At 39.9% G+C, this 17798-nt stretch overlaps 1 long non-coding RNA gene across 3 annotated transcripts in view; it reads left to right on the top strand.

Moving 5' to 3' along the window:
- Positions 1 to 13: 13 nt before the first annotated feature.
- The window catches only part of LOC113583975, a 29325-nt gene continuing 11540 nt past the window's right edge, over positions 14 to 17798 (top strand). For 2 of the 3 annotated variants that reach the window (XR_004776870.1, XR_004776869.1), the window contains exons 1-2: positions 11082 to 11164; positions 15144 to 15271. This is a non-coding gene — a long non-coding RNA (uncharacterized LOC113583975). Of the gene's footprint in view, positions 342 to 957; positions 1080 to 11081; positions 11165 to 15143; positions 15272 to 17798 lie in introns of those variants that run through there. The other variant, XR_003411371.2, reaches the window with a different exon arrangement.

Below are 17798 nucleotides of genomic sequence, written 5' to 3'. Positions count from 1 at the left end.
ACCTTAACATTAATTCAGCAAACGCTCGAAGATCCTGCGTTGTACTGCTTAGTTTAAAAACAGCGAAGTTTGCATTCACCCCACGTTTAATGCTGGAAGCTAACAATACAAAGAAATTTGGCACCAGCGCGTTAAATAATAGCAGATCACGGCCTGACAGGAAAATGCTCTGGACGTGAGGTCAGTTTGTTAACTTTCTGAGTCAGTTAACTATGAGGAACGTCTACAGCCCTAACTTCAACAAAGTTGATTTATGATGACATCTGTAGGGTTCATCCTACAATGAAGTGAAAAAGATAAGGTGTCCTTACGTGGAATAAATATATAGGCCTAGGTCAAAGGTAAGTTCTCTAATAATTACACACGGTAAAATAAGATATGCAACACATGGATGCTGAATTAAAAGTTGACAGTAGGTCCGCGTTTGTGTACAGATTTACTGTAACTCATTGTGAATGCATCGTGATAGTTATTTTAGTGGCACAAATGGAGGGAATCTCATTAGGCAACCCAAACAATAAATATGTATAGGTCTATCTATTTTATCCACTGACAAACAGGAAAAAAAAAAAAAATCAAATGTTCTAGAATCTGAGATATAGCAGTGGAAAATCTGAAAACAATTAATACCTCTAGGTTCACACAAAGCGAGCTGGATCTAATTAGAATTAGAAATTTTAGAAATTGAAATATAAGGAATAAGAAAACCCCAAATGCAAACAAACAGAAACCAAACAACAATCAAAGCAGTGTAATTACAATTTATGTTTACATTTGTACTTGATCATAGTAGAGTTTCTATTCACATGCATGCAGTTCTGGCGATACTGCTTCACACGCATGCAAGCATGCACAAAAAGAAAGAAGGAGGCCCCCCCCTCCCACTCCAAGTATGACACAGTTCTTTCTTGGTGTTGTCACTACTCTAATTCTACTTTTGATGTCTCTCCTTGCAAGGTGAGGTTACAAGGTCACACGTTGAACTAAATGGTGTGGACACCCACGGCAGGAGCAACTTGTCCTCCATGTCAAGCTGGCCAAGCCAGCCAAGCCAAGCGACTTCCCCGATCCCTGAGAGGGTGGGCACCGCCTCACTTTAGATACACTACCCTCCTGCAGGCCAGCCTGCCTGTGTCTCTCGCAACTCATCCTGTTTCCATTCTCAGTTCTCATCTGCACAGCCTGCAGGGCGTACACTACACTATTTACAGGGACCGCAACCTCGATACATGGCACTGCTAGGGGCCCTTACAAGGAAAAATCATACATGTCCATTTACTATTTTTCTGCAATCTACAAAATAAAAACAATAATATAAAACATTTTAGTTTAATTTCTAAATGCCCGCATGAATGAAGTACAGTAAGACTAAATAAAGCATATTTAGCATTTTAGTGTAATTTTAATGTAAATGTTGTACAAAATCAAAAACTAAAATAATTACATAAAAAGGGGCAATGGCTGATGTATGTTTTTGTTGCAAGGGCTCAACAAAAGGGCTTATTGACTGCTTTTGAATGGGATCTGCACATCTAGTTGTCACAGTTAGCAGTGGCACATGACAGTTTTGTTTTCTATTGCCTGTGTGTTAGATAAGGGAGTTTAGACTCTCACATAGCCATTTCACTGAAGTAGTTTTTCATTGTTTCAATAATGTAGTCTGACTAAACATAGACTATGGCTCCTATATTACCTAATGTCCTCTGTGAGAATACACTGATCTGTAAAAAAAAAAAAGAAGTAATAAGACATTGCTATTCAGCATTGAAAATATTTAAAATGCTCGAAACCATATAATATTTGTATGCTCCAGATAACCTGAAGCAGGCATTCAGTAAGGTTGTCTTAGGGGTAACATTCTTGATTGGTACTGAAGGAGTTAAGATGATATTGCTCTTTATCAAGGCTGTCACACCACTTTGGCTAAAGTGCGATACATTTGCGAAAGCTGTCATTTACGCGCTTCCTGTACAACTAAGTTCAGATGGTACTTGCTAAAAATCTGCCTTCAGGAGCTGAACGTTAGTCAAGTAATTGGCAGGACATGACTCTTGTAGGTAATCAATGAAAAGTGTAGGTAATCAATGAAAAGACTTAAAATATCAGTATATGGCATTTGTGTTAAGGCCTATCATCACTTTTTTTTGTTGTTTTCAGTTAGACATTAATTGTGTATAGATTTAAACATTCTTAGAAAACACAGTCACACCTGCACTTTCTTTCTGCAGTTTCAGGTAGGTATTTATGTGGTATGAAAATCTGACTCATCATGTGCAGCATATTTTCTATACGTTTGAGATTTTCCAATGTTGCAGGGCTTTTTTGTGGGTTGTTTTTTTTGAAGATTTGAGAAGTAGTCTCCCTAAGTTCTGTGCAGTGATTCTGGTGCACTCCTCTGCAGCAAACTTGGGCCTGAGCTGTGATGGTTAGTTGCTCTGCGTGCTGAAAGGAGCAGAATGTCTCCCAAGCTCCCCGGTTCCTGCAGAAACATGAGTAAGACCAGGGCCAAGATACAGGCCTTGCTGCACTGTCCTCTATTGTTGATGCCAGACAGCACTGCGTCACCATACTTGCACTTGAACGATGCCAAGTTTCCCTGCATTTTCAGATAAATGCTATGATAGATCAACTCACTAATTAAACTACATTGTACATGATATGAAACACACTGGACTGTATATGGCAGTATAGAGTGAAACACTCAATTGGCAAATGCTCCATCTGCAGAGGGGGTGAATAACTTCAGGAAATAAACCATGAAAGAGGAAGGAAAAACTCCCTAGTGGCAGGGAAGCTCAGTGAGTTTTTTTGGGATGGGCTGGTGTGGGTGAGATGTGGAGATGTGAGAGGGTATGAGAGACAGAAGTGGGACAGATCTCATAATCACTGTGTAAATAGCTCTGATTAGAGAGACTTAGCAGCATATGGGTTTTTTTTTTCAACCCAGTCCCTGCATTAGGCCTTTCTGTCTGGGTGCAGGGACCTAATTAACACAACATATGTTTATTTGAATCCCCATGCTGGGTATGAAAGGTGGAACCACCTACAGGGGCTGTGAATGCAGAAGGGGGCTGAGAGGAGAGGCAGCAGAATTAAGAGGTGTAGGAAAAAGAGTGAGAGAAAGAGAGAGAGTGCAAAGGGAGAGAGTGAGAGATAGACAACTCAAGGAGAGTGGAGAGAAGATAACACTTCATGCTCTGCGGAATTCGCACCCGATATCACATGAACTCTTGGAGAAGTGCAAATGTATTCCACTGCAACCCTAGAAACAAACAAGCTGCCACTTCCTTAGTTTATTATTAGCTGGTAATCAATGCTTAGTCTGTTAGAAAGGGGAAAAGCTTCTGCTATGATATGGTCAAATTTACTAGGGTCTGGGGAAAGGTGCAGAGACTGGAGCTGTCTGAACTGACAAAGTACCATTACGATATATCACTTAACTAAGTACCATTACGATATATCACTTAACTAAGTTCCATTACGATATATCACTTAACTAAGTACCATTACGATATATCACTTTGTAGAGTGAGATTACCATTGAGCTTTCAGTTTCTGAGAGTGCTAACAATAATGACTGATTAACAATGAATTTAGATAGATGTTAAACTCACTGTGTCTGACAAATACACGTATTACCATACATGTGCTGCCTGTCATATGAAAGATTAAATCCAACACAATTTTAATTTATAAACACAATTTACAATATATCACTTTATGGCAACCACAGTGGTTCAAAAAGACATTATCCTTTGGTATTCAAATTTTGTTGGTTATGTCAGTATGCTGGTGGTGTTCAGATTAGTGGTATGGCAAACATTCTCTTACCATCCTTTGAACCATATGGCACCTCCCTGGACACAGTGACTGCAGACAAGGCACAGCACTGCACTGCACACACACAGCAAACACATGCCCAGACTGCACACATGACCTTTCCTGCTGTGAATGGTATCAGTAAGAGATGGGACCCAAACGCATTCCCATTCCAAACCATGTGTACATGTGTGCAAACACTGTACCTACAGAATTACAGTGCAGTGGCCTTCGCTGTGGCCAAGCAGCTTGAAATATAAATGTACCAAATAATATGAAGCTTCCATCAATGCAGTTGAACAAGATTTATGTTAATGCTAAACAGTTGAGCCCCAGCTAAAGAGCCCATGACACCACACGGCTGTGTGGCCGTGTAGAATTGTGGCATGTGGTCTGAGGGAGGTCTCGGAGATGAAATGCTTCGCTGTGCAGTGCCTGCATTTGATGGGACAGAGCAGCTGTCCTGTCTTCTTGCATTCCTGCCACTTTCTCCAACAGCGCAAACGGTTCCCCCCAAAAACACAGCCTCCCCTGACTTGGTAACGGATGGAAATGCTCCTCCCTGTCTGCCGATAGTCACCAACAAACTCGCCCCTAGCCCTTAGCCTCCAACTACCAGAAGCGCAGGAGCACATTAAGAAATCATCACTGCTGTCATGTCTTCTATGAGCTGCCATACGATGTCACAAGTGGGCCCACGTAGTACCATGTCAGCAGCTTCTCTGTGGTTGCGGAAGAAAGGCGACTCTTTGAGGCACGCAAGCTGAGAGATTGGCTTGGGTTGCCCCTCTCCATCTGTCCTGTGCAAAGTCATGAATGAGTGAGAGTGTATATGTCTGTCTCCGTTGGCCTGGGGCCTGGTAAGAGCAGCAGGCTCGGTATGAAGCCTCATATACGTTAGTGAGCCATGACAGTCATAAATCACTGTGGAAGGAATGTTTAAATCCACGATTTTATATAGACTCTAACAAGGCTGTATGAGCCATGCCATGGGTTCTAATATACACACATGAGAGGAAGAGTGACTAGAGTAAGAGACCACATGATGTTGAAAAATGACATCATCGCTGGTATAAACAATAACAGAACAATTTACTATGTGAGATACAGGTGTGATTTTTAATTGCTACATTACATTTACCTGACAATCATTGAACACATTTTGAGCAATTGACGGCTAAGTTCCTTGCTTAGGGGCTCAGCAGTGGCAACCTGGTAGTAGTGGGGCTTAAACGGGCAACTTTTCAATTACTAGTCAAATACCTTAACCGCTGAGCTACCACTGCCTTCAGTCTTGTTGTAAGTAATGTTATGTATACAAGCAAGAACCTGGCAGTTCAAATGCAAAAAAAGGACTCTGCTGATAATGTAATGTTGCAGCCAGAGGCACAAGAGTTTAAAAAAGACTCAAGTACCTGTCTGCTGAGTAAGTGAAATGTTGAGTGTAATTTCCTTTATGAATCTGTCATCATGTGCAGTTACTTGTCACCCAGGGCACTGTTGCCTGCTAAGAAACGCACAGGCCTGGGTTAGTCACCTTTCTTAAGTTCACTACAAGCTCAAGACACCTTGGCTCAGAGCAGAGCAGCAAACAATAAATTGTTTGTGAAGTGAAGGTTGCCTAGACAAGATTAATCAGTAATTTTCTGGCATGTTTTATGTATACTGCGGAGACCCCAAATAAAAATAAAATAGCGTCCCGTGCGTTTATTTAGAACAGTGAGCTCAGATAGTGATGACAGGGTTATGCAGATGCAGTGCCACAGTAGGAAACATCTTACTCTCCCAGTCACAACAGTACTATAAGTGATTTGTGTGGTAGGTAACTGGTTAACCATGTCACGGTAGACGTTATTATTGAAAATTGGTCTCCACACTGAGGCAATTTAATGGATAGGCTGTTTCTAAGCCACAGCTTGGTTCTTTTGTGTAACATTCATGGTGCTGAACAATGCATGTTTTAAAAATGATGCTTGTATGTTATGATTGTCAAAGGAGCATTTGTGAGATCACAATTGGATAAGAAGGTCTGGCTCTCAATCGAGTTTCCAATTCATCCCAAAGGTGTTTAGTAGGGTTGTGCAGTAGGGTTTCTCCACACCAAACCCCTGAAACAATCTCTTTATGCACAGTGGCACAGGGGCACAGTCATGCTGGAACAGGGAAACCTTCCCCCAATCATTGCCACAAAGTGTAAAAATATAATTGTCTAATTATCTTTGTACCATATAATTGTAACATTATACCATCTAAAATAAATATATATATATGCAGTTTGGTGGAGCAGGAATAATGCCCTGGGGCTGTTTGCAGGCTTTGGGCTAATGGTAAAGCTACACAGCCCCAGGGCATTATTCCTGCTCCACCAAACTTCACCTTTGGCACTATGCATTCCAATAGGTAGCATTCTCCTGCCATGTGCCAAACCCACATTCATCCATCATCCATCTGCCAGACAGTGAAGCATGATTCATCATCCCAAAGAACACATCCCCAGCTCCAGAGTCCAGTGGCAGTGTGCTATATACCAATCCAGCTGATGCTTGACATTGCACTTAGTGATCTTAGGCTTGCGTGCAGCTGCTTGACTATGGAAACCCGTTACATGAAGCACTCGACAATTAAATGCTTCTCTTTGCATATCTTAGCAAGTTGAGGTGAGAGCACAGGGTCAGCCTCTGTACAGCACTCCTGGAGCTGAGAAGGTTAAGAGCTTTGCGCCAGGGCCCAACAATGGCTGCATGGCAGAGCTGGGATTCGAACCCACAATCATCTGCTTGATAGTATCAAAGCCCACAAAAAGTGGAAATAATGTTAATAAAAAAAGTGGAAGTTTCTTAATAACTTTGTGCTCAGTATGTAAGGTAATACATACAGTATAGAATACAGTCATGTGAAAAACAATAGTACACCCTCTTTGAATTTTATGGTTTTACACATCAGGACATAAATGATCTGGTTTTTAGCAGGTCTTAAAATTAGGTAAATACATCCTCAGGTGAACATACAACAGATTCCACTGAAACATTATTTAACAAAAATGAAGCCAAAATGAAAAAGCCATGTGTGAATATAAAAGTACACCCCATGAATCAATTGCTTGTAGTTTTTACAACATTGCTTCAGTTCAATGAGGTTTGTGACCATTTTTAAACACATTTACTGAATATACAGTTTCAATTAAGTCAGAAATCAACTGCAGTAAAAAAAATAAATAAAAATTGTTTGTGAGCATTCAATTATGTATGGTCCCACCATAGCCTTTCAGTTGAGTTGAGATCTGGAATTTGGGCCACTGCAACACCTTGATTATTTTCTTTTTCAGCTATTCTGTTGTAGATATCCTAATGTTCTTGGGATCGATGTATTGTTGCATGGCCCAATTTTGGCTAAGCTTTAGCTGTTGGATAGATGACCTCACATTTGAGTCTAGAATACTCTGATATACAGAGGAGCTCATGGTCGACTCAATAACTGCAAGGAACCCAGGTCCTATGACTGCAAAACATGCTTGAATCACCCTTCCACCACCACTGTTCTTGACAGTTGGTATGAAGTGTTTGTGCCGTTATGCTGCATTCGATTTTTGCCGAACATAGTGCTATGAATTATGGCCAAACAGCTCCACTTTGGTCTCATCTGTCCATGGGACATTGTTCCAGAGGTCTTGTAGTTTGTTCAAATGCAACTTTGCAAACTCAAGCCATGCTGCTGTTATTTTTAGAAAGAAGAGACTTTCTCCTGGCAAACTTTCCAAACAGCCATACTCAATATTTTTTAAGTTGTACCATTATGAACTTGAACATTTAACATGCTAACAAAGGCCTGTAGAATCTGAGATTTAGCTCTGTGTTTTTTTTTTTGTTTTTTTTTTGCAGTTTCTTTGATCATTGTCTGACCTTGGGGTGAATTTGCTGGGATGTCCACTCCTTGGAAGATTGACAGCTCTCTTGAATGTCTTCCACTTGTGAATAATCTTTCTCACTGTAGAATGATGGACTTAAAATTGATAGGAAATGACCTTATAACAGTTGCCAGATTGATGGGCAGAAACAACTACTGTTCTTCAGATAAGCAAACATTCAAAGCATCTGCTTTTACACTCGCTGATGATCAAGTAAACAAGGGCATTTGATGAAGAGCACCTGGCTGCTACTTACCCTCTTAATTCCTTTGCTAGCAGTAAGGGTCTACTTAATTTTTCACATACTGCTTCTGCATTTTGGCCTAGTTTTTGTTAAATAAATAATGACACAGTGTAATTTGTTATGTGTTGCTGTTCATCTGAGGTTGTATTTACCTTATTTTTAAGGCTTGCTAAAAAGCAGATGATTTTTATTATGTCCTGATACATAAAACCATAGAATTCATAGAGGGTGTACTTTATTTTTCACATGACAGAATATTCATCAGTCATGGTCTGTCCTGATATTTATTTTGTGGATTTAGAGGGAGGTCGGTTTGGGATACCAGATCTGACAGAGGTGTCGTAGGTTTAATAAAAAAAAAAAACCCAATGAAAAAGCTGTGATATAATGGCCCCCAAAGTGGTTGATCAAGTACAGTAAATGGGAGGGGGAAGGTTAGTTAGGCCTTTATGTAATCCCTAATGTCTTAGTACATGTAAGGAACATGTATATACTTGTACTTGTATACTTTTTAGGTATAGGGTTTCTTCAAGTGATCATTAAGTAACCTGCTTGCTTTTAAAGTCTCTAGGTTAATTTAAGGTGATACTGATTATTGAGAAGAAGATCTAAGTCAGATGGAATGCCTTTATTTTGTCATATGTACATATATATGTGCACAGTACAATGAGATGCTTCTCTTTGCATTTCTTTATAAGCTGAGGTGAGAGTGCAGGGTCAGCCTCTGTACAGCATCCCTGGAGCTGAGAAGGTTAAAGGCATTGCTCCAGGGCCCAACAATGGCTGCATGGCAGAACTGGGATTCGAACCCACAATCATCTGCTTGATGGGAATAAATTCCCTAAAAAAGTGGAAATAATGAAAGATTTTTGTTAATAACTGTGCTCAGTAAGAAAAATCTTTTGAGGTTTCTCTGATAAACTATGTGTGATGGCCCAAGTGCTGCAAGGTGTGGAGCAGGACGCACAGACTCCCTCAACAGTGACAAACATTTATTAACACACAATGGAGGCACTCACACATAACGTAAACAGTGAACAGTAACATTGACACTGAACAAAGGCTCAAACAAAGCTAACGTGAACAGATGCGAACATGATCAATGACTGACAATACTGCACACATGATGCATGCCTGGGTTTAAATACATAGACATAATGAGACTAAACCAGGTGCAGGTATGTGCAGGTGTGGTTACAAACACGATAAACAAACAAGAACCTCCCACTGCACATGGTGGGCCAAACCATGCGAATCGTGGGAGGAGAGAATTCCGTGACACTATGGGACAATATTGTGTTGTCAACTGAGCCTGATTTTGAGCTTTTGATTTTTAACTCATTTAACAGCCAAACTGCACTTTACAACTTTACTGTTCATATAGAATTTTCATACAGGCAACCCAACTTGATTTCCTAAAATTCCATATGTACAACCTGTCACATGTTTTGCAGTGAGACTAATAAACTTGCAGTGAGTTCAGAGTGAGCTTGCTGGATTTTCCAGCCCCGGGTGTCCAGTTTCAGGTTGGTTCTGCCATATCGCTGCTTTGACACACTTGGCACAGGGACTCAGTTTGTTGCACACAGCCTAGAGCAGTATATTAAGTCCTGGACCAGGAAGGATCTCTGTGGGAAAATGCATCCTCAGAGGGTACCATGGATCCATCAGAGGGTCCCATCAGCTCTGAGAAGACAGAAGACATCCTGTAGTGATATCTTCTTTTACCAATGGTGCTCCCTCTTCATAATGCTCACTATCTGTTCTGGATGTTCACACTGAGATCGGTGTTCTGGCCTGGCCATTGACACAAAACCCCTTAGGATTTTTCTTGAGCCTTTTCTGAGGAGACACATTTAGAACTCTTTGAGAGCTGCATGTGAGGTGTGCAGCGAGAGACGCTTAACAGCTTCATTTGACTCTCCGATATGACATGTCATTAGTAAAAGAAACATTCTGGCAATATTAAATTGCTGTCATAGCCTAATATATTATGTTAGAGGTGCTATAAGAAAACTAAGTAGATAGCACATAAGTGTTGTTTCAGTGACAAACTGGGTTGTTTTTATGTACATGTCAGTAGTGTGAGTGGGAGTATTTGAAAAGCTACTTTATGATTACTTACTCCTTTTTAAATATAAAAATCCAAAAATCCTACCTTTGCACCTTATATCTAACACCAGTGCCTGAGCTTCCTGAAATCTACACACATTGGTTTTATACATAACATCTTTCTTAATGCATTCCAATATTATTTAAATATTTCTGCAACTTTCTTACAACTGCTCAGCTGCTGCTGATAAACACTAACAGCTGTGTCTCCTACATGAAGCCTTTTTTACACCATCATTCTTTATGTACTGTGCTGCTGTGTCTACAATCAGTATAATAAGATTGCAGTTGACTGAATGATTGACAGGCTTAGGCATGTGTAATGATGAATGACTTGATTCAGGCGATGAAAAACAAAAGCAGTAATGAACAAGCACAACTTCTGGCCATGAAGCCATCTAACATGCAGAGGACAAAGACCTGGGCAGATTGGCATAACGCTGTGTGTGTGTGTGTGTGTGTGTGTGTGTGTGTGTGTGTGTGTGTGTGTGTGTGTGTGTGTGTGTGTGTGTGTGTGTGTGTGTGTGTGTGTGTGTGTGTGTGTGTGTGTGTGTGTGCCCATTTGCCCCTAGGTTCTAGGCCTGCTCACTCATCTTGCTTTTAAACTGTGGCATGAAGCAGACATTGATGTGTGCTTGTTTGTGTTGTGTTTATGCGTGTGGTATATTTGTGTACGTGTCTGTGACTGACAGCCAAGCGGAGGGGCACTGCTTAAAGGTGGAAAGCTCCAGCACTAAGGGCTGGGGGTGGCAGGTGTCACTGGTGGCTTAAAGCGGCATTTCGTCTGACAACAGCTTGCCAACCAGCGGTCTTGCCTGAGCCTCATCTCCCCCTAATTCATCTGGCTTTATCAGTATTAATCATTCAGATCATTTATTTTTAGTGGGAGATGGTCTCTACAGCCCACTAATGAGCATCAGTCTGCTGGCTTTGGCACTTTTCCAGTGGACACCTCCTCTGACAAACGCAGGGCTGTAGGCAACACATATTAAGCACCTCCACCCACAGCTCACATCTTGTCATGCTCGTACAGAAGCTCTGAGGCTTGCTGGATGGACGTTCTAAGACTGAAGAGTTGCAGAACGGTCAGTTCTGAGCATCACACTGCACTTCCTGTAAACTGCAAAACTGACGTTTTTCGTATGTATCTGTTCTCTTTTTTTTTTGAAAAAAAAAAAGTCACTTTGCTATGTTTGGTTTAGCCTATCTATGCACAGACTTTTTGTCATTATTATAGTAATACGTGCAGTACTTCTGTATGTGGATCAGTTAGATAAGGATCTGTTTACCACTATCAAACAGTGTGGTGTGTGGTGTGTGTGTACGCCTATCTACCTTTGAGGGCTCCATGCGAATGCACCCTGCCTACTCTATCTGTGGCAGGCACATCACCAGGGCACAAGGACGAGGGATTTATTTTGTTGGTTTATGTATCCCTGTTCCCGGGGTTCTCGGGACAGTTCAGTTTTCTAGTAACCCAGCCGACGTCACATGGCTATTCTGGCCGGTCATCTGTGACAGCCGGCCAGCAACAGCAACGTCAGGGCAGGAATGCTGCCTTTGGGAGGTGGCAGGGTGGGGGATTGAGGAGGGGCGCTGAAGCCGCTGATCCTGACAGAGGAAGTGGAGAAGGGGGCTCTCCTGTTTCACTTGAAGGGCTGGTGCTGGTAGGGGGACATAGGCCCTCTGGTCAAATGAGGAGGAGAAGGGACAGAGACAGGAAGAAGGGTGGGCAAGTTATTTGGCTTTGGTGCCAGCAGAGCCCAGCCTCTGGCATGCTGCATTCCTTGAGATCAGCAGCATGGTGTTTCCTTTCACCCCCCACCCCCCACCTCCACCAACCTGCTCACTGTTCCCTGCTCCACCAATACCACCATCATGGCCCTCCACTGTCATTTGGCTTCTCCTCTCCTGGGAGCCTCATCAGGGTCAGCACAGAGCTGTTACTCTCAGCCTTGGCACTCTTACTGGCACTGTTCTGAACGGAGATTTGCCTACTGATATTTGCAGTCATCATGGAAGTGAATTCTTTGTATTTACATACTACATAATTTGTGTGTGTTATATGTACAATGGTTTACGATATAGCAAAGTAAAAATTAAAATGTGTGCCAAATTCTAGTTTTTTTTTGTTTTTTAATTATTGAAGATATATGTTGTACAAAACCAGTTTAAAAAAGTCACTGAAAGCCCATGATATCCATGATGAGTCTGTGTAAACTTCTGACCACACTGTAAATAGGATGGACAAACAGCTCACAAAGCAGGTTAAACCATTTGCAGCTATGAGCCTGTTGGACAGTAAATTAAGATAATCTAGGGGCCATGACAAAATCATAATGTTTAACAGCTCTTTCCTGTGTTTACAGTCTGTGCTGATTTCAGAGGCCAACTAGGTTAATTCAGCTATAATTCACCTGTAATTGTCCATGTAAGACAATTTCATACTTGCTTTACACTAGTGTGAATGTAAGTTGGATAACCACAGAGTTTTAATGCTGCGCTTTATCAAAGAGCATAACTCCATCAGATCCCACATATGGTAGATCTAGTAAGTAATCTTCATAGACAAGTCATCATGCACAATGCTTCATATCGCACAGAGCAGGGAAGAAATTAAATATTCAGAAAGTTCCACTAGTTGGGTGGGCACTAATGCAGACTCTCAGAGGAAGCTATTTTTAAATTGCCATATCAGCTTTTTCAAATATTTTTAGAAATCAAAAGTAAATGGTGAATGGACAAATCATGTGGTTTAAAATACAATTTTAAATCCATCTTATTTGACAAATTGATCTAAACAAGTAATTTATAGTACAGGTAATCATTTACAGAAATATAATTGTTTTTGTTTTTTTTCGCATGAAATATTTATGTATTAAAATTGAAATCCACACATGCATGCACACACATAAACCTTCCTGAATCTCAGGTTACAAACCCCAGACTTCACCCCTCCACCCACCCTGAAAAAAAAACACCATTAATGAATTAATGGTGATTATTAGGTGCCATAAAAAATTACAGCAGCAGTTATATTTATAGAGTGACACTGTACTTCAACTGCATAACACACACCTGAATTGGGTGTTGCCTGCTTGCACTCTGTATTAAAGCACAGCAACTGTGTACAGGAGAGGTGAAGAGTGATTGAGCTAAACTAGGGGCTTGGGGGGGTAGTGTTTGGTGCAGGGGCTGATTACAGCAGTTTGAGTTCAGGTTCACTCCTATTTTAATCACAATTGAAAATCTCAAGTGCAACATGTATGGTGTCATAGGTTTAAATGAGCTGCATATCTAAACACTTAATGGGGTTCATTTTATTTACTTAAGATTGGCAGGATATTAATGCTCATTAGCTTAGCTAATATGGAACTAGATCAAAACTACAGAAACACTTTGGTTAATTGTGCTTACTAATTATAAGAAATGAAAATCTTAATCATGATCACTACTATATGTAAACTGTAAAGATACAAAGATTATCCTCTTAATTTGTAGCACATATGTTGATTATTGATTTATCTCAGTTTAAATGGAAACAGAATAAACATTTACATTCATGGCATTTAGCTGACGCAAAACAATTTTTCAACATCCATTACTTACATATGCAGCTGTCTCAGATGTGCTGTGTTGTGCTCCATAACTCTTTCACTGCAGGGAAGGGTCACTATACCCCACCTCTTTTCAAAACACATCGTAGACTTCTTCCAGAAAATGGTTTAATGTAAATCATCACCACATAACTTTGGCCACTAGATGCTGGAGTCAGTTTATTATTATGCTATTTTAATTAGTTGTATTTTATTACTGTGAAATCACTTATTCAGACCGATTAATTTCATATGAAAAACTCACCAAAAATTCACATATTAAGGAAATATATTTACAAATTAAGGAATTATGGAATAATAAATGTATGCATGGTGCATTGAAATCACTGTATACTGGCAAATTCAAGGTTTTTAAAATTTTATTGACAAGTGAATAAATGAAAAAAGGGGATGTATTCTTAAAGATAAGTATTCTGTTGAAGCAATATAATAAAATTACACTCCTTTGATTGTATATGTTTTACACATATTTTGTAATGTTCTGCTCTAAGATGCTCAAAATTATAAAATATACATTTATACTATAATGTTACACATACTGTATTGTTAGCATGATGAAAACCTGGCTTCAAAACTAGAATAATTACTTTCAACATAAAATCTATTTATATTAAGTTCCAGATGTACTTATTATGTAGTTGCATGTTTAGTACACTGTTACAATGTATATGAAATAGATTTTGTTGCATTGGTAAACCAGGCACAATGAACAGAAAGTATTAATTAATGCAAGTTAAAAGTCATATTATGACATACTTATTGAAATATTTCCCTTCCTAAAAGTAGGGCTTAAAGTGGGGCCACATGCTCATCACAGACCATATAATATAAAAAACCCCTTCCAATTGGATTATTTTATGGTCTGTGACGAGTGTGTGACTAAAAACCCCTTCAAACCGGATTATTGTATGGTATGGTAAATAAGGTGGTATAAACAGTAGAGCAGAAGCTCCAGTTATGGGACTTCTTTTGACTTCTAACAGCATATAATATGGAATACTGTAAAATGACATGAATTTTGATGCACAGTATTATCTGGGTTTAGGTTCAAAGTGTAGTTTATGTCATGATGGACTAACATAGCCTGAATGTCATCTACTTCATACTACTCCTCTTCACTCTCTGCTTCCCTTATCTTCTTCCTCTGCCACCATTTCAACCACCTTTCTTCAATGAAAAGCAGTTATCATCTTGGCTTTTTAGTTACTTGTTCTACTTATTTACTGTTTACAGTTTTGCACAATTGTTTACACACTACAACTGGACGTTGGGACAAAATGTCTAAAGTCCCACCTACCAATTCCCTAAACAAAGTTGACAAAAATGTTAACACTTCTTGTATTTCATGTTTCAGTTCTAATCTTTATGCAAAACACTACACAAAGTTCTCTACATAAGGCTAAACATTCATAAGTAAAATTTCTTGTCTTTATTTACTATTCAATAGGTCAAACCCAGTCCAAATGAATGGCAAATTTTGGTATTGAGGACAATGGAGTGCACGGACAACCCAGATGATATGTGGCCCACTTCCTGTGACCAACCTTAGCCTAAGTGAGAGGAAAGAGAAGAGAGGTGAGCTCAGTCTAAACTGTTTGACTACTGCATCCATCATCCAGACATTCAAAAGTAAGAAACATTTTTCTGTGTAGTACTACTCAGTGCTAGACAGTGTCACAGTAATGTGTCATTCCATCTTGAAATAAAAAAACAATCATCATGTGTATGAATCGTCTGTGCCAGTGCCTGGCTCCTCATACCTGACCAGCAACCAGCCACTGTGAACACAGAGGTAGTGTGTCAGTGTTGATTTAGGGGCTTTTCATGGCTGGATGTGTAGATATGTGTGGATATATTAGCAGCAGTGTAGAAAAGGATTTATATGGTCGTTTGCAATACATACAACAGCCAAAGTCTAAGAGTGAAAATGCAAAGGGTATTAGCCTACAAAACATTGTAGTATTTTTCAGTGAGCACATTAATGAATGGTCCAATCATATGATGGTATAAGCATATGATGCCAGTACTATTTTGTTAAAGTTAAATGCAGTTCTTCATTTTGAAGGAGATTTGCAGTTTTTGCGTTTTTGAGTTTTAAGAAAATGAGCCGCTGTCTTAGAAGCAGCATTTAAGCTGTGAAAAATCATGTTCATGGATATATTGTTTAACAATCTAACAACATGGAAATTCACTGGAGGAATACTGGTGCAGTCAGTTCTTTCTATAAAGAAGAAATAATACATACATCAACATGGGACAATTCTACATCATCAACAACAACAAAAAAACCCAATTATAGTTTACTATACTTCACTAACAGGCTGTGTCTGCCTTTGTATTATATTTTGAATAGGCAAAAAACATGCTGCCATTTTCTGATACCCTAGCATGGACTCAGGAGCATAGAAAAAAAGCTCTTTTCTTGTTTGTCTTGATGTAGATGTAGCTCTGTCACTGATTCTCACACGCATGCTTTTTCTGTAGTAGTCACACCAAAATAATTGTCGGTTTTCATAAGATGTGTGCTTAGAGAAGGAACGTTGTGTGAAGCACACAAAGGTTTACGGGGTTTGTAATTAAAGTTTCGTCTAGGACAAGTTGTTCAGAATTTTACACCAGTGACACAGGCAAAAGAAACGTGAGCTTGAATTTTTTTTTTTTGTCAGTGTGCATGTTATTTATTACCAGCTATGCAGCAGTAATTATCAAGTGTGAATTTATGCATTCGAAGGTAGAATTCCCATGAAGTGCATGGTTTCTGCCGCAACACACTGGCTCATCATTTAAGAGAAGGACTGGCCCATTAGACAAGCAAAGAAGGCCTCCTTAAGCCATTTAATTCACTCTTAGAATCACTTTGCAAGTTAAAATCACTTTGGCAGGGTCAGTGCCTGCTAAAGGTTGACATGGCTAAGCAGCTCAGCACCTTTTAATGTGGGTAATAACTATCAGATTCTGTTTCTGACTTATCACATGACTACCATGTTGTCTGGTAGATTATTTGCATAGTTGGTATAATGATACCAGCTGTAATGGATTCTCTGGACTCACTGAATGTAAAATAACGAGTGAGAACAAATCTGGTAGAGTTTATGGGTGTTGTAGTTGGAGCCTAATATGGACACATATTCTGACTCCCAGTGAAGTGGCCATTTTAGCTAAACTAGTGCAAGTCTGTTAGTGCACGTATTAGTTTGTATGTATGTATGCATGTATGTATGTATGTATGTATGTATGTATGTATATGAGTGTGTGTAAGGAACAGACTCTGAGGGAGTTGTGGTTGTGAAATCCTGTGTGAATTTGTGCTTTCCTGTGCTTGTCATGAGTTCCGTTGTGTTTGTTTGTATATATATCTGTCTGAATGTGCATGTATGTGTGCGCTCATGACAGGGCTTTGTGTGTGTGAGTGTGTGTGTGTGTGATTCTGCACATGTATGAACATGGGTTGATTATATGTGGTATATTTTTTGAGTATTTTTTTGTATTTATGTTCCTATATGTGTGTGTGTATATGTGTGTTTATGTGTGTGTTAAAGAGCTTCCTGCAAATGTGTGTGTGTGTTAGAGAGCTTCCTGTGAATTTGTATATGCGTGGGTGGTTGGGTGGATGTTAAGATGACACTGCTGGCTGGTGTTAAGCTGACGCTGAATGGCCTATCCTTTGGGGCCTGTGTACCTGTACGGTGGTCTCTCTTTCTCATCAGCAGCATTAGCCCACAGTGCATGATGGGTTCTGACCCCCTGCCAGTTGCACTCCCACACCAACACTGCTCACTCTTCTGTCTCTGCTGGTGGTGGTGTCTCCAACCCTCTTCACCCTCATTGTAGGACACTAAATTCCAGGCCATAGAAGATGCTGGGTAACTCCAAATATCTGAAGATGCATGGTCATCACTCCATTCTCAGAACTTAACAGTCATTTGCGAATTGGGGTGTTTTAAATGAATGGCTATGCATAAATAGAATTTCAGAGACCTTGGCTAGAAGATGCAGAGATTTTCTTTTCAAAGACACCTGAGTAGTAAAGACCTGAGACTTAAGCTTATGGAGGATGAGCGCAGTGTTAAAACAGCACTAAACTGGACACATGGAGAGAGGT

This window comes from Electrophorus electricus, chromosome 14, assembly GCF_013358815.1.
Source record: "Electrophorus electricus isolate fEleEle1 chromosome 14, fEleEle1.pri, whole genome shotgun sequence".
NCBI lineage: Eukaryota > Metazoa > Chordata > Actinopteri > Gymnotiformes > Gymnotidae > Electrophorus > Electrophorus electricus.
This window is presented reverse-complemented; position numbering and strand designations above follow the sequence as displayed.